This window comes from Acinonyx jubatus, chromosome A3 (assembly GCF_027475565.1).
Source record: "Acinonyx jubatus isolate Ajub_Pintada_27869175 chromosome A3, VMU_Ajub_asm_v1.0, whole genome shotgun sequence".
Classification (NCBI taxonomy): Eukaryota; Metazoa; Chordata; class Mammalia; order Carnivora; family Felidae; genus Acinonyx; species Acinonyx jubatus.
In genome coordinates, this window is record NC_069388.1 from 34,904,289 (window position 1) to 34,930,527 (window position 26,239).

General features: G+C 39.1%; 1 protein-coding gene across 2 annotated transcripts in view; it reads right to left on the reverse strand.

Annotated features, from left to right (window-relative positions):
* PAK5 (p21 (RAC1) activated kinase 5) overlaps window positions 1–26,239 on the reverse strand; it is a 283,919-nt gene that overhangs the window by 144,396 nt on the left and 113,284 nt on the right. For both annotated transcript variants that reach the window (XM_027069572.2, XM_027069576.2), the window contains one exon: window positions 19,590–19,737. The gene's annotated coding sequence lies outside the window, so the exon portion shown is untranslated. The remainder of the gene's footprint in view (window positions 1–19,589; window positions 19,738–26,239) is intronic.

Sequence of the window (26,239 nt, forward strand, 5' to 3'; positions counted from 1 at the left end):
CTGTATGGATCCCACAGGCAAGTCCTGGATTAGTTCTTTATTCCCATAAAAAACAACAACAACAACAAGGAAATACCTCCCTCCTCTCCCCACCAACACAAAAAACCTCACAAAACAAAAAGTCTATTGTGCAGGTTTACTAACAGAAATAAATAAAATTGGTATATAAAGTGACTACCACAGTAACAATGCTACTTATTCCCAACTAGTAAATCAATATAATAACATATTCCTACTTTATTCTATGTATCATGCAATTAGAGTGAATTAACATCTGGGCCCATGAATGATAAATATGACATTTATGACGAGAGAATGTAACTGACCATTTGTGAAGGTAATGTAACGGAAAGGGGATAAAAGCTTCATTTTATAAATCTGACATTATTCTTGATAACCTCAGAGTGGGATAAGACCTTCGTTTAGAGTAACGCTCTGAAAACACAGTATGCCAAGGAGAAATTGATTTGGCTTTTTAATTCCACCAAATGAGGAAGTCAGTGCAGAAATGAGTTTGATTAATTATAGTAAGTTTCTCTCCCTCTTCATCTCTGCCTCCATTCTTTTCCTCCCCATCTCTCACCACTCCATTTCCATCTTTCCCTCCCTGCCTGTGCCTCTACCTTTCTCTCTCACACACACTCCAGTGTGTAATCTTAAACCCAAATAACAGTAATTACAGTCATTTCTAACTCAAAGAGGCATATAACACATTAAATTAGTGGAAAGTTATCAGTCATGTGCATTTTGAAGTAGTCGTGCATAGATACTATGTTACTACAGTGCAATCACATATACTAAAACCAAAAATGCATTTGATCAAAAGAGTTTTGAGTCCTATCATTTTAGTTCATTAGTACTTTATAAAAACATGCATTAAGACCAACTTCCTGCCGATAAAGAATATATCAGTACACGCATGAAGGCTTTTGAATAAGTGGTGTTGAGCAAATTATATTTTCTAAAATAATGCCTCTCTCTACATAATTTATCATTTCCATTTAATGTAAACAACAGGATGGCAACTGCATAAATGTGGTTGTCGTCAATCTTTGGAATCATACAGGATTTTTCAAATCCCATCATCTACAGAACATGTCGCTGTCAAGATCCTTTATTTTTTTAGTTTTTATTTTAGGACGTGTTAAATCACATAAGATCTCTATTAGCCACATGATACCTGATTGAATATAGAATACACTACTTAAAGTTTCTGTAACTCAGTTATTATATTCCTGATTTTCAATAAGTGTTTAATGAGGAATCTAGAGTAAAATGGACTGATAGCTCCAAAATTCTTAAACAATTTAATTAAGTCAATTATAACTTATAGTTTTAAGATGTCAGATATGACCATATGTCTGTATTTTAAGGAGGTAAGTTACTTTTGGAGGGGAGTCTTGGACTTTGACTTCTCTGTTAGAACATTTTAATAAAGTGTAGCATATATACAGAAAAGTGCACAAATCATGGGTACAAATCAATGAATTTTCACACAGAGAACACATTCTTGCAACCACAGGGCAGATCAAGGAGAAAAGTGCCAGAAGCCTCCCTGAAGCAGTACCCGAGTCATCAACTCTACCAAATTTAGACCATTATCCTGATTTCTCCCACCAGAAATTGGTTCTGCTTGATTTTGAACATAGAATCACATAGCATGTATTCTTTTAGGTCAAGTGTCTTTGATTGAACAGTTTGAGAGATTAATTCATGTTGCTGTAGGCCATATTCTTTCTCATTGCTGTGTAATATCCCACTGCAAAATTATACCAAAATTTTTAAGTTCCTTCTCATGCTAATGGATATTTGGGTAATTTCCAGTTTGGGACTATCAATAATAATGTTGCCATGAATTTTCTAGTACTTGTCCTTTGGTGAACACTCATATGATGCTACTGTTGGGTATATACCTACATAGGAGTGGTGTTGGGTATATACCTACATAGCAGTGGAAGTTCTGGGTCAAGGTTATGTGTATATTTGGCTTTAGTAGATAGTTTCTATTAGCTTTCCAAAGTGGTTCCACAGTTTACATTCCCACCAGCAACTTATCAATTGCTCATATGCTTATCCACACTTGATGTTGTCAATATTTTGCATTTCAGTCATTCATTTTTCACATTGTGTGTAGTGGCACCTCATTGTGGCTTCATTTTGCATTTCCATAATGATTAATGAGTCTGAGCATCTTTCACATGCATTGGCCATTTGAATATTATCTTTTGTGAAATAACTGTTCAAGTCCCTTGCTCTTTTTCCCATTGGATTCGCTTTTTCTTACTCATTTGATGGAATACTCTAGAAATTCTGGATAAAAGTCTTTTGTTGTATATATGTGTGGAAGTATTTCTTCACACTAGGATTTTTTCACTCTCTTAATAATGCTTTTGATAGTGGCGCCTGGGTGGCTCAGTTGGTTAAGTGTCTGACGTCAGCTCAGGTCATGAGGTTGCGATTTGTGGGTTCGAGCCCCACATCCAGCTCTGCACTGACAGCTCAGAGCCTGAAGCCTGCTTTGGATTCTGTGTTTCCCTTTCTCTCTGCCATTCCCTTGCTTGCACTCTGTCTCTCTGTGTCTCTCAAAAATAAATAAATGTTAAAATTTTTTTTTAAATAATGGTTTTGATAAACATGTACTTAATTTTAATTAGTCCAATTTAGTCTCTTCATTATAGTTATCACTGTCTGTGCCCTGTTTTAAAAGTCTTTGCTTCCACCAAAGTTGTGAATATATTCTCCTAAACTTAGATTTAAATCCATCTGTAACTGATTTATGTGTGTTACAAAAGGTGTCCCAATGTATTCAAAGAAGAGAAGCCCACTGCTCTTTATAGCCTTTGCTTCTGAAGGACAGCAGTTCTTAGCAACTCCAAGGAACTAAAGAAAACTCAGGAGAAACTGATCCAACAGCACACATTACGATAAGGATATGGTCAAGCATCTGTTGAAAGAATCTTCTAGTGTCTTCTAGTGAATCTTACCTTGTTAACTAGTATTCAAATAAAATGGAATAAAGACTATTGTTGGAAAGTACATCACTGATTTACAAAGAAAACACAATACCTTCTTTTCCTCTGCTAGTAATTCTTAAATTCTGAAAAAAGTTCCAAATTCTAAAACAAAACAAAACCCCCCAAATCCTCAGCATGCACATTTAGAAAAGCTTCATAGACCTGTGTTGTCCAGTACAAATATGATGCAAGCCACATGTTAACTTCAAATTTTTTTTAATGTGTATTTATTTTTGAGAGCTAGAGAGAGTGCGCACACGTGCCAGCTGGGGAGGGGCAGAGAGAGAGGGAGACACAGAATCTGAAGCAGGCTCCAGGCTCTGAGCTGTCAGCACGGGGCTCAAACTCATGAATTGTGAGATCGTGACCTGAGCCAAAGTCAGATGCTCAATCAACTGAGCCATCCCAGTGCCCCCACATATGTTAACATTAAATTTCCTAGTAGCCATATTAAAAATAAAAAAGATCAAGTGAAACTAATTTTAATAACATATTCTATTTAACATAAAAGATCTAGGGGTGCCTGGGTGACTTAGTCAGTTGAACGTCGTTTCTTGATTTCGGCTCAGGTCATGATCCCAGGGTTATAGGATCTAGCCCCGTGTCGGGATCCATGCTGAGTGTGGAGCCTGCTTGATTCTCTCTTTTTCCCTCCCACTGCCCCCTCCCCTGATTGCACACTCTCTCTCCCTAAAATAATAAAAAATAAGACCCAAAATATTTTCGTTTCAACATATTGCGCTAGCCACAACTGAAGAGCCCAATAGCCACATGTAGCTATTGTCTACCATATTAGTCAACCCAGCCATAGACAATGACCCTCTTCATAACTATTACAATTTACATACCTACAAATCAACCAACTTTGTATTCATATTATAGTTACATATTTGAAGAGTAACACAGTGGTTCTCAACACATAGCCTCTGGACAGTCAGTACAATCATCACCTGGGATTGTCAGAAATGCAAATTATCAGTCTTATCCCAGACCTTCTGAATCAAAAAACCTCTGGTGGTTAAGTCTAGCAATCTGTGTCTCTGTGATTTTGATGTGTGCTCCCAACTCTGAGAATAACAGGGTTATCTGTTTTATACAATGATATTAACCTCTGTATTAAACATTATAAATATGTCTTACCTGAAATAGAAGCATTTTAGGGGAATGTATAACCTCTTAGGCCTCTTGTGGCATGACATATGGTCTACTACCCTCTGCAACAGATACATGGAAGAAAATTCTTTTGTTTGCTGATGATTCCCAATTGCCACAGGCATCTATTACATTTGCAGAAGACTTGGGCCCACATAGTAATAATCAGAGCAAGAAAACTGTATCATAGAGAAAAGCAGATAACTACTTTCCCTTTATTAGCTCTGTATGAATAAAGTGAATATGTAAAGAGATGCTTAAAGAACCTTTATATTTTTTTTAATATTCATTTCTTTGTCTTGGGATATATGATCTTGAAAGACTTAATTTTATTAATGTTGCCTTAAAGGCAGGGAGCTTTCCCCATGTTTCTGACTGTGGTATCCCCAGCTCACAGAACAGTACCAGGCACCCAGGTTCTCAATTAAGTGTTTATTAAATGAATGGATTGATGCTTGGTAAATCCTTCTCCATGTCTCAGATTCTGGTTTAGAAAGCCCAGTTAGCTCAGTTAGTGAGGTTCCCTCATTATGTTAACACAAAACGAGCTGAATCATTCTGCCTCTTCATCTTTTCAAACAGCATTCCCCTTCTTTCCAAAAGACTTCTTTCCATCTAAAAGTTCATATAGAGGAAGATTATGAGGAATCCTCATAATAGAGGATTTTAAATGTTTTATTTATTTTTGAGACAGAGACAGAGCATGAGCAGGGGAGGGGCAGAGAGAGAGGGAAACACAGAATCTGAAACAGGCTCCAGGCTCCGAGCTGTCAGCACAGAGCCCGACGCGGGGCTCAAACTCACAAACCTGTGAGATCATGACCTGAGCCGAAGTTGGACACTCAACTGACTGAGCCACCCAGGTGCCCCAAGATTTTAAGGAAAGTTCTTAAAATATATTAGATTGTGAACTCCCTAAGGATAAGGATTTTATTTGGTTCACTGCTGAATCCATAGCATTCAGAGTATTGTCCATAATAACATATGCCCAATAAATACCTGTTGAAAGAATACATTTTATCCTTTTAAAACGTCTTTCTGGCTCCTCTCTCCCTTCTATACACAGCCAAGAAACCCATCCATGCTGGTGTTTGTCCAGGCTGTTCCACTTGCCTGGAAAGCAGTCCACTCTGTTCTCTCCACATCTACTGACACCCACCAGTCCTCTCAAGATGTTCAAATCTTCCCCTCCCAGACAGGCTCCCCAGAAACCCAAGGTTGTCTGAGCCACTATACTCCCATCTAAGCTCCAAACTTCTTCCCTACTCAAATCCAACACTTGCTAACATGATGTCTTTCACTGTTTCTGTATCATTGCATTCTGTAAGCTTTCTTATATAGACTCTGGCTTCTTGAAAGCCAGAACTATGCTATATACCTAATTGGATTTTTAATCTTTCCCAGAGCTGAGTACTTAGAACATATTAGACATAATTATGATTTGACTTAAAGGGGAAACTTTCTAACGGTATTTTTTTTTTTTTTTTTTTTTTGGCCCAGAACAGTCCTAGTTTACTACCATTATCCTGGTGTAACTATTAAACAGCTCTCCTTTACTCTCAAATCAGTCCTGGTTTGGACAAGAAATAATCTGTTTTCTCAAGTTATAGCACCAACATTGATACAATACAATACTGGCCATCAGGCATCTTCGAGTTCTTGACAACAAGCCAAGATTTTAGAACTGTTTGACCACATGATGAATCTGACCCATGCAATCAATGCATTTGATTGCTATATTTATTTGCATTTGTAAAAGAAGAAAAAAATCAAACAGTATGGCAAGTGGGACAACTGGCTTGATCAGTCATCTCTGATTCCTCAAAATATTGCTGAGAAACCTTTTTTAAAAATGTTTATTTATTCTTGAGAGAGACAGAGGGTGAGTGGGGGAGGGGCAGAGAGAGAGGGAGACACAGAATCCAAAGCAGGCTCCAGGCTCTGAGCTGTCTGCATAGAGTCCGATGCGGGGCTCAAACTCAGGAACCACAAGATCATGGCCTGAGCCAAAGTTGGACGCTTAAGTGACTGAGCCACCCAGGTGCCCCTTGCTGAGAAACCTTTCTAAGAAAAAGGAAAAAGTAATATGAACTCTTACGCTATATGCTCTTTTACTTTGTACTTTCAAAGCCTTTGCACACGTGTGATTTCCTTTGATATTTACAACACTCCTCTTAAGTAGATCAAGGTGGTAGATACTGGTTTTCCCATTTTAGAAATAAAACAACTTCATTGAGTTAATACCATTTGGCCAGCCAGAAAGAGAGAGAAGAAAATCAGGATTTTAGATTATAACTGTATAGCTCCTTTGCTCCCATTAAAATGCATGCTCTTTATGGGGCACCTGGGTGGCTCAGTCGGTTAAGTGGCCGACTTCGGCCCAGGTCATGATCTCGCAGTCCGTGAGTTCGAGCCCTGCGTCGGGCTCTGTGCTGACAGCTCAGAGCCTGGAGCCTGTTTCAGATTCTGTGTCTCCCTCTCTCTGACCCTCCCCCGTTCATGCTTTGTCTCTCTCTGTCTCAAAAATAAATAAACGCTAAAAAAAAAAAAATGCATGCTCTTTAGTCATCCTTCCACACCGAAGTACATTCATACCCTATTCCAATACAAATGAAAACATCAGTTGCAAGAATCAAACAGTACTTCCTCCAAGGAATGTTTGCAGACATGCCATTTGGTATGGTAGCAACAGGGGCAATAATGATCACAACTTCCATTCACCTCATCTTTTTACTTTCTAGGGTGCCTTTCATTGTCCTTTATACCAAACTCAAGGAATATACAGACTAGGTGTTTTCACTTTGTTTCATTCACTCAGCACTCAGAGAGGTTAAGGAACAAGCTTAAGATTGCATTGTGGACTCTAAGGGATTCAGCTAAAAATGACTCAGGTCACCTGACTCCCAAGTCAGGCACCTTTGGTCTTGCCAAATAAAAATTTCATGGTATAAAATGCCAAATTCCCCATGAAGCTTACTGTAATGAAATTTGATTTGTCTTTAAAGTAAAAAAAAAATTGGAAATTGACACAAAGACCATTTAAAAAATATTTATTCTTTCTTTATGTTACAGACAAGCAAGCTAAGTGCTTTACAGAGATTCTAAGTTGCTTTATGTTTGGAGCATCACGTATTGATAAAACTAAAACTTTCCATTAGGAGCAACACCTTTAGAATACAAGCGGGAGCATCAGCCCCAGGCTGTAGTTGCACAGCACCCTTCTCTGCATTCCCTGTGCTCCAACCAGCTCTCAGGCTCTCACATTTCGTGCCATATTAGCGAGAGGCTGCAACAAGCAACCTGGAATACAGTCTTGACTGTGTCACCAGAAGCCCCTCCTGGCTTAAGGGCTCAGTGTGTGTTTCCACTTCTTCAGTTACTCCTTGAGTTCCTACCAACTCTCTCCTTGGCCCACTTTCCAACCAAAAGGTCAGATGCTGGACAAAACAGGCTGGGAGCGCTTTCAGGCCATTCTCAATTGCTTCCTTCTGGGACTGCACCTACCGGTCCTGGGGCATGGGAAACAATCTGTGTGGCAACACAAATTTCTAGTAGCAGAGGAAGACCGGGGTGCATATTTTCTCCCCTTAAGTCTATTTCTTAGGAAATTTTAAGGCAACATTAAGCTTGTGAGTGAAGGGAGCATGGTTATTCTATTCGCTGTATTTTTTTTTAAGTGTGCAGAGATTAGGATGCTGCAAGAGAAGATATACCAGTAATGCCCCCAAAGTGCCATTCCTTCAAGTTTAGTTGGTTTTATAGAAAACTCCAAATGTCTATGATAACCGAAGAACTCATACTATACAGGTGGAAATCCTGGAAAAACCATCACACCACATGGGGAAGCAGATGGCCTTCACCTCTATACACGTGTATTCGCCATGGAGACATCTTGGGTTGGAGGACAATGGGAAGAATTAGCCTGCAAGCACCTGGTCTGCAAATGCATGGGCAAACAGGGCTACTTGAAAACCTACTTCATATTATTCAGCAGTCATCCCTGAATGCATCCTTGAAGCTGCAAGACCAGAAGGTTAATGCAATGCACGAACCACAGCTGCTCATTTACTTATTTACTTTTATTGCACATAGAAAGCAGACATTTCAATTGTTTGCAGCCATAAAACCACTGCTTGGATGAGACAGACATCACGACCACCCTACAAGGCTCCTGTGTGTCCTTTAGAGTTCTGTCACCATGAAGTAGTTTTTTGAGTTCTAACACTATAGATGTGTTTTACCTGTTCTTGAACTCTGTATAAATGGAATCAATCACACATACATCTTTTTTTGTGTGTCCAGCTTCTTTTGATCAACATAGTATCTTTAAGATTCATCCATGTTATTGTGTTTATCAGTAGTATGTTCTTTTTACTGTTGTGCACTATTACACTGAATGACTAAATCAAGATTTATCATTCTTCTATTGTTGAACATTTGGACTCTTTCCAGTTCTGGACTATTATGGTAGATTGGCTTTACACTAATTTTCCTTGCATACAAACCTAGGTGGGCTGTTGCTGAGTCATAGTGTAGCTTTGTTGAAATTCTGAGTTGTTTCCGTTCTTCCATGTTACAGACATACAGGATCTCTGCGTGTGTAGGGTATGTGTAACTTTAGTTGATGCAGTATCCACTAGGATTTCAGTTTTGCCGAAGGGGGGAAAAACAAACAAGATAACAAGCAAGCAAAAGCAAAATAAATGATAGGAGAGTTATTTTCTTTGGCACAAAATAATCAAACTGCCATGCAGATAGGCTTTACTTTATGAAACTGGTCAATTTTAAGCTATGTGTTGTTTATTTGAACTTGTCTGCAGGCTACCTTCCATTTGTAGGTTGCCTACAAACATGTTTTTTTCCCCTTGCATAATCAGATTCTTTGTTGTTAGCATGTTTTTGTTTTTAGTAAACCAGTCCTCAAAAATTGGGAGATTTCTTATCAGAAAATTCCAGCTTTCAAGCTTCTCCTAAAAAAGCTGGAATATCTGGTAGACCTGAGTCCCCATTCCCATAGGCCACTAACAGAGTAAAGTAGGTTCCATTGCACAGATGCCCTTGTTTGCACAGCACCCACCACCACCACCTGTTTCTTACACTGCTTGGTCTCTAAAGGCATGAGAACGTCTACCCTATGACCTGACAGTCAAGTTCACTCACACTTTTCTCACTTAGAGTACAGGAATTTGGAAATTCCAAGGATGAGAGTGTTCTGGAGAGTTAAAATTTTGTCTTTTCACATGTCAAGCTTTGAAATGTGTGGAAATCTTTCCAGAAAGTACAATACACTAACCTGCTTCCAAAAAATGGCTGAAATAAGAGGGACAGCTCAGAGAATGCTGAATCTGTGTGTCAAATGCAGCATAGGGAATATGGAGAGGAGAACAAGCTGGGCTGGTTTCTTCTGATGGAGAGAAACTTTACTCAGGATATATGCCCACAGGCCCAGGCTTCTGATCAACATCTGTTAACCATGTGAGCAGGATGTTTGACAACAGATGAGAAAAACAGCCCCTCTGATCCATTCAATTAAATACTTCCTGGACCAGACTCAATTCCATTATGATGAGTGCATTGGGCAGTTGCTAACTGCATTCATATATTTTCCTGGTGCCAAAGATATTACTAGGGAGCCAATGTTATCTCATTTTGGCAGTATGCGTTCTAGATAATCTGAAGATTCCTTGTGCTAAACTACAAACATATCCTGGATACGTTTTTAAAAATGATAAGTTTTGCTAGGCTCACTAGACAGTAAAGGAAATATCTGGCCACCCCCACCCTGCCAAAATGAAGGACGGAAAAAAGAAATAAGAGAACTTATAGAAAGATCTGGAGACCAACTCTCGGTCCCTTTGCAGAGCAAGGCAGGGCAGTCACACCTCCAAGACAGAATCTAGAATGGAACTTGGGAAAAGGAACAGAGGAAGCAAAGCAATACTCTCCCCAGGAAAACATCCCCATTGAGGCCCTAAGGATTCCCACATATTAACATTAGTAATCAAATATCCCAATCACATGAAGAAAAATGCCAGCAAGAATAACAGTTAACAAAATGACTAGTTTTCTGCATCCTTTGTACTTCATCTACAGATTGAGCAGCTAAATACAAAATAACTATGTCTAGGGGTGCCTGAGTGGCACAGTCAGTTAAGCATCCAACTTTGGCTCAAGTCATGATCTTGTGGTTTATGAGTTTAAGCCCCATGTTGGGTTCTGTGCTGACAGCTCAGAGCCTGGAGCCTGCTTTGGATTCTGTGTCCCCCTCTCTCTCTTCCCCTCACCCACTTGTGCTCTCTCTCTCAAAAATAAATAAAAGCATTTAAAAAAAAACCCATAAAATAACTATGTCTAAAAATGTAAAAACAATTGAAAATGGAAGACGAGCACAAGCTGACATAGTATCTTTGCCATCTATAAACTCAGATGTGGAAACTTGGTAAGGGACCATGATATTCCATGATTTATAAGCTGTTGACTTTTTTCCCCTGATTATCCAGATTCTGCAACATCCCCATCAGCTGTCCAATTATTTTGTCCCAAAGACTTCCATGCTGTCTTGGCCACTGTCAGATCCCAGTGGTTCAAGGCACCCTGACTGGCATTTTAATTGTGCTCCCCTATGGCAGTTGGGTCCACATTCCACTAACAGTAAGTGTAGCTACTGAGCTCTGCTATTCTGAGTCCCATCATCTCAGTGATATTAGCAAGCTCAGCTCCTAGTGAGTATCTCCAAACATCAATCCAAGCAACAGATGGCAGCCTTTACAGAGCTTCTCAAAGAGGCCAACCCTCATCTCCAGAGAGTACCTTATTGTCTTTGTGAAGGGAGTACCCTCTGGGCCCTCTTGGTCAGTTAAGAAAACAGTCAAGTGATAGATTCCCAGACAGTACCTAAAACTGTAAGCATTCCTTTTCTGTGAGCCATCTGATCCTTTATCAAGGCTCTATGAAAGAAACTGCAATTTCCTCCTCATTTGCTATAAGCCATCATAGCATAAAGACTTCAAAACACCATCCTAAGAAAACTGTCAGGGCCAACTTCAATCTTTTGTCTTTGACAAAAGATTAAATTTGAGTTATGTGTGAGGCCCCCATATTAATAAATCCTCACTGTTCCAGCTTCCATGTGGGTTTCCCCTTCCCCTTTCCGGATATACTCAAGGTCGGCACCCACGAAGGTTTCCTTAGTTTTGATGGCACCTGTTACCCAGGTACTTCAATTTTTCAGTGAGTGGGCTCTTTGTTCCCAAAGGGCTAACACTCCTTCTGCTGACACTATACTCATCATCACCTTGCAGCAATGAGGAGTGGCTGAGAAAGATCTTAAGGAGAATGACGATAGTCTTATGAGGAACCTCCTTTAGGTAAAATACTAGGCTGTTCTTTGTCAAGGGAGAAGGGATTGCTCCTGTCTTCTGAGATAGTTTAGGGGTATTTAAATGTTCAAGGTTGTCAAGCTCATCCACCCCAATGACCTCATCCCATCTCAGCATCCTTGTCAGGGCCCTGAGTTTGAAACAGGAGACCCTAAAAAGCTATGTGGTCTCCTCTTAAGCTCTGCCAAACTTACAGTCAGATCCTGGGCTAAATTTCATCAGTCTGCCCTACAATGGCTGGAAAGAAGTCTCCTTGAAAGCTGCTGCAGATGCCCTCTTTCAGAGCATGCATTAAGTTGGCAATTAACCACCCTCAGCCTAACAATCTCTTTCTGCAGGTCAAAAGTAGACATGCTGCTGAACAATCCATGTAACCGTCATGGCCCTACGAGTTACTGTGTGCTGTAGCTGCTAAATCTCCCTCCATATCAGTGTTATCTCCATTTACTACAGGTGAAAGCTCAAATAATTGTGCTGCTGCCCCATACCAGAGTTCATTATCATTCCAATTTCCCACAAAACAAATGTGAGCCCTATTGCTTTCAGACAGGTCAGTAATCCAATTCCAAAATCCAATTCACAGGGTATCCTTTCTACAACCACTTACTTTAGCTTAGTTTCCCTAGGAAACTGACCTGAGACAAGTATTAAGTGCTAATGCTTTAATTGGAATATGAAATCCCAAGGTAGGAAAAAGAGAAAGGAAATGGGGCAAGGAAGGATAGGAAGAGGACAAGGTAATAGGTTACTAGTCTGGCCACTGCATTACCAGGAACTGTGAAAAAGCACAGGCAGTAGCCCAGCAAAGGCATCCTTGAAGTGACGTGGAGCCCCTTTAAACATGCTGTACAGAGAATAGGGTTCAGAGAGAGAAATTGAGAGGGAATTTAACTGCCTTGCTTCCTCTTCTCTTCCACAGGAGCAAGCTGCTAAGATCCAGGTCAGTGGTTGTCTGCCAGGTATAATTTTGTCCCCTAGGGCGACATCTGACTAGATATTTTTGTGTGTGTGTCTAGAGATTTTTGTTGTTGTCACAGCTAGAAGGAACTATTGGCATTAAGTGGGTAGAGGCCAAGGAAAGTGCTAAACACATAATAATGCCCAGAAGGTTCCCTACAACAACAATTATGAAGTCCAAAATGTTATTAGCCCTTCTGTTGACAAACCCTATACTAGGTGATGGTAAAGCCAAGAGAATCCAAAGAAGTGCCTAAGAATGTATTTGGCAAAACTTCCCAGCAGAAAGACAAAAAATGTGGAAGACATTTCACAGAAAAGAAAATACAAATGGAGAAGAAAACATGAAAAGATATTGAACCTCATTAGTAATGAGAGAACTCAAATCATGATATCATTTTACATATCAAATCATTTTATGATATCATTTATGATATCATTTTATCATTGTACATATGATATCATGTTATCAACTGATTGGCAAAAATTCAGATATCCACAACACCAAGCAAGGGTAATTCTCATTTACTGCTAGTTGGGAACAAATCTTTAGGAAAGAGTTTAGTACTATGTTGTAAAGTTGAACACATACATATTTAGGTGACCGCTTATGCCAATTTGTCTGAGACTGTTCTGGTTTTAGCACTGAAAATCCTGTATCCTGGGAAAGCACCCAGTTCCAGGCAACCTGGGATAGTTGGTTTCCTATATATCATGTATTCTATCATGCTATCTATGCAGATAGCCTTGAAAAACTTGCACACACACTAGGAGACATATAAAAAATTATTACAGTATCATTTCTTCTAGTACAAAATGCAGAATAAACAGAAGAATAAATTGTGATATATTTACAGGATGTAATATTACTTAGCTGTGAAAACGAACTACAGTCACATGTAACAACATGGATGAATCTTAGAAATGTTCAACACAATGAGCATATCTTTAGACTATGAGTACAAAATCATTATAAAGCTCAAAAGGAAGCAAAAATTAATAATATATTAAACAGGAATATATTCATGTTTGGGCCAATTTTTTAAGCCAAAACAATGGTAAATGGTTTATGCAAATTTGGGACAGTGCTTCCCAAGGAAAAATTACTAATTAGTAGGTCCCCACAGAGTGTTCATGGGATTCCGTATCTTTGCTGTCAGCTTTAACTATATCGTTTGTTGTTTATTTTACTTTTTAAAAAATTAATCCTTATCTTAGTTTTTAGAAATAGGTAGCTAACAATCACCAACATATTGGCAAGACAACAATGAATCGAATACATTCCACAAACCAAAAAGGGTGGGTATTTTGGCCCTGGGATCCCCATTCAAGGGTCTGACCAGCATTTATTTCCATAGCCTAGTTCCCATCCTGCCTCCAAGAAGCTGGTGATGCTATCTAATATCAGCCTGTTAAGGCTCACACTAAAATTTGCTGCACCTGGTGGCTTGGATGAGCACCACACTAAAACACAGGCCCAGCGGAAAAACAAAAGCCACTCGGGAAAATTATAGAATAAGGCTTCTATTTAATTTACACAATTCAGTCTCAAAGTGAAAAATCCATGAACTGAAAATTACCATTTCACACACACATCCCAATGGAACCATACATGGAAAAATCTCTTTATAAATACATCCCTGATGTCAATGGGGCCCAGCTGTCTCACAGAAACCTACCCCAGAAACCTGTCCTTGTGAGAGTCTGGAGCCTTGGTATTTCAGTTTAGGACCATAATCCCAAAATCATTTATTTCAGGCATACTTTATTCTGTGGGTTTCCACAAAAACCCACTGACCATGCTTAGCATGCTGTGGAAGGTGTATGTCAGAAAGAGTTTCTATCATGTAATCTACATCATTGCATTACCTCCCTGAAGCCACAAGATACATACACTGAGTCACATGCATTCACGCCTATTCTCAACCTCATCTTTTTCTCCAAGCATCCACCAAGGTATTTCCTCCCTCCCTCCCTCCTTTTTTGAAATAAATATCAATCCTACAGATCATTTCCTAAGAGAAAATCTTATAATTTTTAACCATATTGCTACAGCAATCTGGGTATCCACCCATCCATCCACTTATTAACCTTTGCTCCTCTTCCTATTTACTTAACATTTTTTTCTTAAACATATTATTCTTCCTGCAACTCAATTTTTATTTTCTAAATTTGGGTACACTTACATACTTCTAACCTTAATGCTGCTCTCTCTCATGGTGCTTGCTTCTTTCCCAGAGCTATATGCCTTCATTATGGGGCTCTGGGTGTCTTTGAACACCTGCTATCCTCCTTGCCTTCAATTCACTTCTTACTTTATTTGGCTGGGGAACACCTAGTCACCCTGTAAGCTTTAATCCAGATGTTTCTCTTCTTGGTAGATCTACCACCCCCCACCCCCACTTCCTGTGTCAGTGCCCTTTTGCCATGTGACCTTGAAGCTCCTCTTACCAAGAGGTAGAGTCTATTTTTACATCTGGGCTGGTCCTGTGATTTAATTTGGTCTATATGATGCAGCAGAAGTGACTGTTCTGAGCTGAGGCCTCAAGAAGCCTTGCACACTTTCATTCACTCTCAAACTTTCCTTAGCCACCATAGGAATAAGTCCAGGCTAACTGCTGGAGAACTGAGTTGATCCAGCTACAGTCAATCCATTACCAGATATGTGAGGGGAAGCTTCTTTGACTAGCCAACTCTCAGCCAATATTAGCTGCAGATGAATGAGTGGACCTACCTAAGATCAGCTAAACCTGGCCCACATCAGACCTTCTCAACCCACCCACAGATTCAGAGTCAATAATACATGCTTACTGTTTTCAGCCATAAGTTGTGGGGTTACTTCTTATGCAGCAAGAACTGATGCCCTCCTCCTTATTCCTACTTAATAGCAGATAATACCCTTTCATTATAGCTCTTATTACACTACATGTTTTCTTGTCTTTCTCTTCCTGTTCTCCTTGACAAGGGCATTTTTTTTTGTATCACCAAATCTAAATAGCTCCTGCCAACTTTCAAATAAATGGGTGTCAGAAAAATAATTAATTAGTTAATTAAGAATTACATTAATGATGCCCAAGGGATGGTGTTGAAGGCAAACCAGAATCTGAACCCCAGATATATTTCCTATATGTCTTACTCCAGAGAATTTGGTTAAATTTGTTCAACCTTACTGCTCATCTTTTTTTTAAATTTTCTTTTAATGTTTATTTATTTTTGAGACAGAGAGAGACAGAGCATGAACAGGGGAGGGGCAGAGAGAGAGGGAGACACAGAATCTGAAGCAGGCTCCAGGCTCTGAGCTGTCAGCACAGAGCCCGAAGTGGGGCTCGAACTCACGGACTGTGAGATCATGACCTGAGCCAAAGTCGGATGCTTAACAGACTGAGCCACCCAGGCACCCCATACATGCTCATCTTTAAATGGAAGACTAGCATAAATATATATGCTTCAGTACTGTAGTGATAAAATATATATTTCTCCTCCCCTGTACCTGGCACTGAGTGACTGTTCAACAAATAAGAATTAAATGATGAAATGCATGTAATGCATTTAATATAGTACATGGCTTAGTACTTGATAAATGACAGCTCTACTAATATTATTATGAGCATCACTGTTGTCACTTCTTATATAGAAACTGTCAGGGCTCCATCCATATCCTCTTGGAATTCATCATTTCTGTGCATGCTGATCTGATGGTGGCCTCCAACGGGCAAACACCTGAGATTCTTTGCCTGAGGCTTCCTCGGGCTGCTGGAGTCCCTTTGGCCCACATCTATGGCAGGCCACAGTGGCCAGGGAGTTCCATTCAGGGGAGCAATCTTCCATCAAGGCAGATGGCAGAAGGTGCTATATGTCCTGATTCCCTTGCCCTTGATTAGGATAAACCCAAGGTTTGTCCTATACTATATCCCAGAATTGCCTAACGGGATCACCCTCCTCTTGGTCACAGTAATTATAATGTTCTTTTCCTGTTTTCCTTCTCTTCCCCATCTCACATCCCCACTTTCCTACAAAGGTATACTGGCATCACCTTCCAAATAAATACCAGTATCCATTTTTTTGTCTATTTGATTCCAGGGAAATCAACCTAAATCAGCTACTATTCTTTCTGTTTTATTTCATCTTTATTGATTTAGAATACAATTACTTTTTCCATGAAACTCTGACTTGCATTTGAAAGCCTACCCTTTTAATGATCTCCCCTGCTAATCTAGTCCAGTGGATGACCAATCACAGAATGAGTATACCCTTAGGTAAAACCTAAAAACATTTATGTTTTCTTGGGTGTTTTTGTCATGGTCCAATTCTCTGAGTACCTAAGGATAGGGTTAACTTTCAATTGATCTTGGGTAGTTCTGTGCTTATGTTGAAGGGTACCTGGAACCATGGTATTGATTCTTGCCCAAGACAGAAGTGAAATGTAATAGCTAGTGATTTATAACGTGCGGTTAGAAGTCCGAAACTCCCCCAAAGGCATATGGTACCAGCCTGTCTATGCTGTTTATTGAAACTGTATGGATTGATGGTTTACAGCTGTTTACCTGTTCACAAAGCCTGCTTTTAGCTTCCTGAGCTGTGGGGTCTAAAATACTTCTCAGTACGCTTGATCCTTGGCTCCTGAGACCAAGGTATCACACTCGTATCTTGATGGTTCATGATCTGAAGACTAAGATGTGTGATGGAGTAAGGACTCAGAGCTGCACCTAGAAGTCTCGGTTTCTTCTAATGCTTGCTATGTTTTCTTTCTCCTGCTGTACCCTTTCCTTTGTTTCATTAGAGCCTTACATGTGTATACCTTGTGGAATCTCAACAATCTTTTCAATTACCTGACACTGTATAACTACTGTACTGGACCTGTTTTCTGATAACCAAAGGCTTTTGAGAAGGGTTTGGGGTGGAGAAAGGAAGGGTTCCCACAGCGCCCAATTTTAGAGCCACTTCACAGAGTTACTACTAGTACTGGAAAGCAGCACCCTGTACTTTGCCGAAGTGCTTACAATACTGTTTGAGTCACCCTGAAAATTCTTCTGAACACAGACTTTGAGGTTGGCCCATTCTCCAATAGTGGCTGTTGGCTTCTTGAAATCTTAGACCTATCCACCAATGTCATTGCACAATTCCTATCCTCTCTTCCCCTCCTCTGTGACTTTGCTTATGGTTACTCACTCGAAGACATAGAGCCCTCACAATCCATTAGGTTGTCTAGTGAACACTGCTTAAATCCACATATTCTTGTCTTTGTGGAACACCAAGGTTAAGTTGTATTTTAGTTTTTGCTTCAATATTCCATTTAGGAGTAATCCAGTATGGAAGTTATACTCTTGAAGTCATGCTTGAGTGACTCAAGCCACTAGTCCTTAAAAAATGCATAGGTTTCTTATCTAGAAGGACACCCATCACACAGGCAACCTCTACGTGATGGGAGTAACAATGTTATGAGAAGTCAGAAACCCTGATGGAAGCAGGAGAGAAGTTGCACAAGCATCTGGAAGGCTCACAACTCCAAGTGTTATGAGATAACCTGCCTAGAACTTGAGCTTTCAGGGCGGAACTTTATTTCTTTCTCACAACTTGACATCAGCCCCCTCTAAGTTCAGAAGCACACCACAAACATACACATCATATGCTGCTCTTTGTTAATGTGAAAAAAAAATACCATTTGACTGTTATATATTAAAACACAAATGAACAACATACTCTTCATATGGAACTTAGAATTATGTCCGGGGATTCATAAATAACATTGGCGATCATCTAATTTAATCTAGCTGAAGCAGACCCCAAATATATTTTAAATCCATTTATCCCCAATGCCATGTCCCTAAACCAATTCATCATCATCTCTTGCCTAGGTGACGGCACCCAGTTTTCCACTGTCACTGAGCCCCCACCCCTTAGCTAAATATACTAGAAAGGCCTTTTAAAACTATAATATAAGCTCGCTTCTCTGCTAGTAACTCTCCAATAACTTCTACCTCCACTGGAGTTAAATCCAGGCAACTTTCTATATCTTAAAGGTTCTCCAACTTCATCTCCTACCTCATGCTTCTCCAAATCCCTTCTCCAAGTGATTTAGGTCTGCTTTCTGAGCCTCAAACACATATGTCCAGATCCTGGTTCATGGCACTGAAAGGTTTTCTCTCCAAACCTTCACTCAGCTGGCTCTTTCCCATCATTCTACTCTCAAGCCAAGATTCTCTGAGTGGTCTTCTCTGACAAACTAAAGTAGCCCCTCAATCACCCTGCATCTCACTCACTACCCTATTCACCATGTTTGCAGACATGATTAACAGCTGTTGGTTTCCTGTGCATTTACTTACTTATCTCCTCCAGCCAAAATGTCAGTTCCTTCAAGGCCATACCCTTATGTTTTCTGTTTACTACCACATTCCTTGTGTCTAGAAGAGTTTGCAGATATATAGAAACCACCCAATGGATATTAGTTTAATAAACATTCTCCTCTGTTTGTTTTTTTTTTACCATTCCATATTTTTACTGAAATGCACTTGACATAGAACATTAATCGCAGGTATACCACACAATTTGGTATTTGTATCTACTGCAAAATGATCCCTGAAATAAGTCTAGTTAACATCCCTCACCCCCACAGTTATAATTTTTTTTCTTGTGATGGGAACTTTTAATATCTACTCAGTTAGCAACCTTCAAATATACAATACAGTATTGTTAACTATGGTCACCATGCTGCACATTACATCCCCTTAACTTACTGGCTTATTTTGGAAGTTTGTACCTCTTGACCACCTTCACCATTTCACTGACTGTCCACCTGCTTCCTCACCTCTAGCAACCAGCAATGTGTTCTCTGTAACCTTTAGTTCAGATTTAGACAAAATTTTTGTAGATTCCACATATAAGTGAGATCGTGTGGTATTTGTCTTTCTCCATGTGACTTATTTTACTTAGCATAATGTTCTCAAGGTCCACCCACATTGTCTCAAATGGCAAGACTTCCCTTTTTATGGCTGAATAGTATTCTGTTGTGTGTATGTATGTGTGTGTGTATAAATGATTTAAAATAAAATTTAAAAATGCAAAATCGTACCACAATTCATTCCCCTACCTTTTTATGATGGCTGTGGATGAATCAGATTCCAGAGGAGTTTGGCTATTTCTGTTCTGCAACTTTTTGTTGGATTTCTTCAGTGTTCTTCATTTTTCTTCAGTGTTCATTTTGGCAAGAGGTGGAAGCATTTCGCCACAGTGTATTTCTGTAACAACATGGTACCAACATGCGTCAGGAACCCACCAACATTATGCTCTGTTTAAAAATAAACACACACCTCACTTACTTCACATTCCCCTACATGCTGCACATCCTTTCTCTACTGCTTCAATCATTTCTGAGGCATGCGGCCGCTGACCTGTTATTCCCTGGACCCCCCCGGCAGTGTCAGGCTCCCCCTTAGCACCTCTCCTGCATCTGTCATAGCACTTTTCCAAATCGGTCCCCTGTGAGTCCAGCTCTCCAACAGATGGTGAGCCCAACGGAGGCAGGAACTGTTCCCATGGTCCCTGAATCTCTGGGACTGAGCCCACTAACTGGTAATTGCACATGTTTAGTGCAGAGATCCTCATTATCTGCAGCAGTCACATTCTATAAGGCAGCCACAAACACCAGGTTAGAGAATGCTGACCCACTGCTCCTCCGGGAAATCCAAGACTAGGTTTCTCCAAGTCTCTGACGCTAACGTACTCATCTCTGCTCACCAATCAACCGATACATAACCTTGTTTGATAGTTTCAGGTGTGTTTCTGTTTAATGACACATTTCATATATATTGTTGATTCATCAATGGTCAACTTAGCCAATAGCATCAGAACTCATGTCTGAATGAAGACAACTGAAGACATATTATTTTTTCCATACAGCACTTCACACTGAGGAGTACTAGACAGCACTTTAGCACTATGCTGGGGGGCCGTTTCACACAGCAAAACCACCAACAAAAGCACAGAATTGCCAAAACATGTGAGGTGGTGAAGTTGCAAATACAAAATCTATGAATAATGAAGACTATGTACACACTGGCTAATTCAAAGTTATATGTATATCTGTAAGTTCCTAGTCTTGCTTATGGTCCAGCACAGCACTGCCACTGAAATAATAAACACTAATGGTAGGATACAAAGGAACTAAATACAGATTTCATAAGCTTCATGAAAGATCCAAAAATTGAAAGCAGTTATTCTCTCCTATCCTATTAAAAAGACAAATTCCAGGTCCTAGTTCTTTTCTTCTTCCTGATATTAATCACTGCTCATCCAATTTTCAGACAAGTCCAAAGAAAACGTCCCTGAAAATAATTATAGGTTGACAGTCTACCCTATCCATTATGGGACAACCCAAACTGTTTCCAGAAGATGGCTCCATTTTTCTCCTTGAATAGTAAGAAATACCTGCTTTTATTTCATTACATGCATCAGTTAACTGTAGGTACACAATGTACACACTTAGTATGCTTGTATTTTCTGTAAAAATGCCAGTACTTTATGATCTAAAAAATGGAGGGAGCACACTTTAAGTATCTACTTTCCTGTGCATTCAAAAAAATGTTTAAGATTTCCTTAGGAATACAGATTTATGCTTTAAAGCTGTTGCAAGGATTTTCCAATTAAGTTTACTTCTTAATATTTAAAACTGGTTAAATTTAAACTTGATTTATTTGTAGTTCATGGAAAGCAATTTGTTGGTAAAATCATCATCTTAAAAGCATGCCCTATGTTTTAAACTACGATTGTTAAGATCAGAACTTCCTAAAAATGAATGTCTTGCATAGATAATGAAAAATCCTAGATAGTTCTGAAAGCTCAGTTGTTGCACGCTTTAATTTTTTTTAACATGCTTTTAATTTAGCTCAAAATCAGTTAAAATATAAGTAGACATAATTTCCTTTTAAAGTCTGGTGATTTTCTCTTCATATATTTCAGAGTAGCAAAAAAATAAGTCACCATGTCAGGAAATGCAATTTCAAGCCTGATATAGCCATATGGGTCTGTCATATAACAGTAATATATTACAGAGAAATATCTTGATCCAGAAAAGTTAAGCAAAATAAATGCATGTTTTATTCCTTATTAGTACCATTATATTGCATTTTCTATATACTTAACCAATATGGTGGCTGTACATTTATTTTGTAAGAATTGGCATGATTTTTAATTTTCTATTTATACTATAAATAACCAAATTTAAAAAGTCAGATGCCATAAATTTAATATGTGCCTAGAGTATCACTAAAACTCTCCTCTCAAATTGTTTTTTCTTTAAACATGCAGCTACGAAACCTTTACCTATACATCTCTGTAGAGCCATATTGCCACTCGCTATTGACCTAGAAAAGGCACTCTGAATGCTCAGTAGACTATGTTCGGGTAACAGCTATCCCACTCTGAACCTGCTGATAATGTACCTCTTACTATGAGGTACTGATGCCAATTAAATTTATTTGCAACCTTTGAAGAGGAAGGGCTTGACTTTGGAACCAAGAGACTTGCTCCAGTGTGAACTAGCTGCACAGTTTGGGCCAATTCATCATTGCTCAAGTTTATTTATCATCTGACAAATGGAGATGGACACAATCTTCCGCAACACAGAGGGGTCCTTGGGGTAAAGTGAACATGTCCTATGTAAATTACCCAGCCAATCGTGAAGAGTAAAGAATGTTAGTTCTGGTTTTTAGGAAGTACAAAACCAACCCAAGTAACATTTCGGACAACTAAATTTAGCTCTTAAAACCAAAAATCAGTGAATAATTTGCAAAAGAAACAATCAAAGGAAAATTTAGAGTTTACCCACATTTTTTCTTACCAGCAAAATAAGCATCTCTATATGTGTCTGTTATAAAAATAGAGATCTACCCAAAGGAGAGTAACTAAGTTTTTATCCATAAGTCTAAGCTAAGCCATTTTGTACATTTCATTTCCATAGATTCTCTGGTAAACTGGCCCCTCAATATTGGACTCCTTGACCATCAGATCAAATAAAAAAGCTTCACTACAAATGGCACCTGACTCAGAAATGGATATATTATTGAGCTCACTGGCCAATTACTAAAAAACTCTATTTTACGTAAAACATAAAAACAGAACAAAGATTTGCTATCAACTCTGTTAGTACAAATACTTCTAGCCCTGCACACGTTTTTCTTCTCTCATTCAAGAATAACAGCACTTATGCAGATCATTTTAAGGTGGTTTAGACCCGGGGAGGAAATAGGCCCATCAGCCTTGCAATCTAAGAATATTTGCTGCATTATTCACCCTTTTATCCACTTCTCCTGGTACCCAGAAATTTGAGTTTGTGAATTGCAGATTTTTTTTCCTTCTTTCTCTCTCAAAGAGAAAAGGCTATGACCTTATCCTCATTGAGTTCTGAGCAAATGAAGTCCAGCGGATTATGAAATCATGAAAGATGCTAAATACCATCAGGTCAAAGTCTTCCAACAACTCCAAGACATTGGGGTAAGAGGAGAAAAATAAATGGATTGTATGAAGAAAACCTGTAATTTATTTCTTAACCTTTTTTTGACTATGATAGAATCTTTCCAAAACAAATTAATATGGATAATCCTTCTTGAAAATATACCTTCATCACTGTGCCATTTTATAACAGCCTTTTCTTTATGTCTACTTTATGATGTGGATAATTCTACACTTTCAACTAGATGTAGCACTCCTCATCCAATTGGAAAACTCTAGATACACAAAAGGATCTCATTACTGGGTTTGACAGTGCAAAAGCCAAGCAGAAAACAAGCTGGCAGAGACAGTTTAATATAAACCTTCTCTGAGGACTTGAAAACAACATTAAATTTGTTTTCTGCTCCTCATCTGCCCCTTTGTGATCTTTGTCTCTCTATATAATAAAATATTTATACCAGAGCTCAGCAGCCCTTCCTCTTTCTTCACTGTTGGAATAAGGTGTGTTCCGTTCCCCGGGAGCAAACAAACAGAAACACTAAAAATCTGAATACATAACTCTGGGGGAGAAGAGAACCCCATATACTGAAAAACAGATTTTCTTTCATTCAAAGCAAGGTAACTGACATAGGGAACTGCATTTTTGCAGTAATTATTTATGCACCTGTCAAATGTGTCAAATCCTCTCTAGGGAAACTTTTAGGGGGCCTATAGAACTATTTGCTGTCGTTGGATTTCCTCTAATGTGGATGGAACACTATTTTGGTTTTTCTTCTCAGGGATAATGAACCTCGATTTTCTAAAACCAAACTCATCTCTTCCTGCAGGAAAATTATCCTGTTCAAAAGTCTGGCCTCTATGAAACCTTTCCCCTGAGACGATGGAAGCTTTGAGCTTCAAAGGACTGAACTGAACTGTAGGTGGTATTCTCATGTTAACGCTCCTTTCATTTCCAAGAGCAGTTTCCTTGTTGGCTTTTATTTTAGGAGTAACTATTCTTTAGGCTAAAATCTGAGTAAACAATTAAGTTTGGATATATTAGTTTTCCAGTTGAATAGAAAAGGCACTTTGAATTTTTATTTGGGAGATACCCCGAGTTCTAGCTCCTCTGATAAGTACTTGCTTTTCAAGCTTGATTGACTAAATCATTCTGTATCAGGGCTGCCTCTCAAATGACTGGTAATGCCACACACACACTTACACATCTTTGAGACGGTTAAATGCAATGCTGTAGGTGCAAGACCTTTAGATACTCTGAAGTACTATACAACATTAGAAGAGTTATTTTAATTCCTATGTGTTTCAGTTATATAATCTGATACAGAAGAGATAACAGCTCAAAATTTGGTGATAACATCTCTGAAATATGAGGATTCTCTAACTTCCACTTCCACAGATCTGCACCTGGCCAAGCTGATGCTCCTGAGCTTAGATTTTCTGAGATAATGAAATGGGGGCGATAGTGGGGTATATATATATATAGAGAGAGAGAGAGAATGGGCCACCATGGAGGCAGTTTTTATAACCACTCCTCTAAGGCAGGGGTTCTTTTTTATTATTTATTTTCATTTTTGAGAGAGAGAGAGTAAGAGAGAGAGGTAGAGTGCTAGTGGGTATGAGGGGTGGGGAGAGAGAGAGAGAGAGAGAGAGAGAGAGAGAGAGAGAGAGAGAGAGAATCCGGAGCAAGCTCCACTCTCACCATGGAGCCTGACACAGGGTTCGATCCCATGACCCTGGGATCATGACCTGAGCCAAAATCAAGTCAGACACCCAACTGACTGAGCCACCCAGGCTCCCTAAAGTAGGGGTTCTTAACCGGGGTCTTCACTTCAAGCCCCTGGGATCATTTAGAAAGGATTTACGGGTTTCATGAATTGAGATAAGAAACTACCTATTTTCATTAGCCTTTAACAGGCAACAAAACCCAGGAATATTCTAAGGGTCTGTGATTGAGAAACATAAACCTTTTCATACCACATTACGATTGTTGCAGACACCATGAAACATTATTTGCATTCATCACTACTCTAAACATACACCACTTATTAGGTCTGCCATTGGATATTGTATTTCAAAATCAAGTTACACATATCACCATAACACAAATTTATCTTTGTGTTTTATGTTTTGTGTTATTTTATTTTTTGTGTGTTTTGTGTTATTATGCATTTTTGTTTATTTTTGTGTTATTTTAGGTTTTGTAAACTTTATGTCAACATAATTGGTTTCCTTTATAACCCTAGGTATTTTATTTAATGCATTTTAAAACATCATGTTGTCACTGTGGTAACCTAGCAATTCCATTCCTACCTATCTACCCAAAAGAACTAAAAACCAATACTCAAGTTCTGGTACAGGAATGTTTATAGCAGCATTATTCACAGTAGCCCCAAAATGGAAACAACCCAAATATCCATCAACAAATGAAAAGATAAATAGAATGTGGTATTTCTATACAACAAAGTATTATTCAGGCATAAAAATGAAGTACTGATACATACTACAGCATGGACAGAACCTCAAATATGCTAAGAGAAAGAAATCAGACACAGTCACATGTGGTAGGATTCCACTTATATGACATATCCAGCATAGATAAATCCATAGAAGGAGAAAGAATGATGGTTACCAGGGCCATGGGGCTCAGGGTTATGAGGAAGACTGCTTTCGAATGGTGGAAAGGTTTTGGAACTAGATGGAAGCCGTGGTTGCATCATGTTACAAATGTATTAAATGCCAGTGAGATGCTTACTTTAAAATGGTTAATTTTATGTCACATGAACTTCATCTTGATAAGTAAAACCAAACAAGGTGCTCAAAATTGGCTTCCAGCCTTTCTGGGACTGACAAAGAAGTCCACGGCACAGCAAACAGATAAAATCCCTGATTTAAAGGTTCCCACAGCCTCCTCTTCCTTTGGTCCAACTGAAGATGCTGGGCTTATTCCACAGTTATGCAAAGTTCCCTAGCATACCAGAGCACGGGAGGCCTGAAGTTCAAGTTAGCAGGAAACAAGGACGTAACCAATGAGCACTACACTTGCTGTTAAGTCCTGTCTGCCACTATGTTTCTAATATAGACTTACAGATATATTCCAGGAAACAGAGAATGATCAAAAAAATTTCAGGTAAAGATAGCCATTAGCTACCACAACAAACTACACATTTTAAACGAGCAGAAGCGGTGGACATTACTTTGGCAGTAGTACGGTTTTCCCATGCTGTCGGTTCTCCTGTGTACCACTGACTCTTTTAGGAATATCTTCATGCCAGGTATGATGCCCCTAGAACT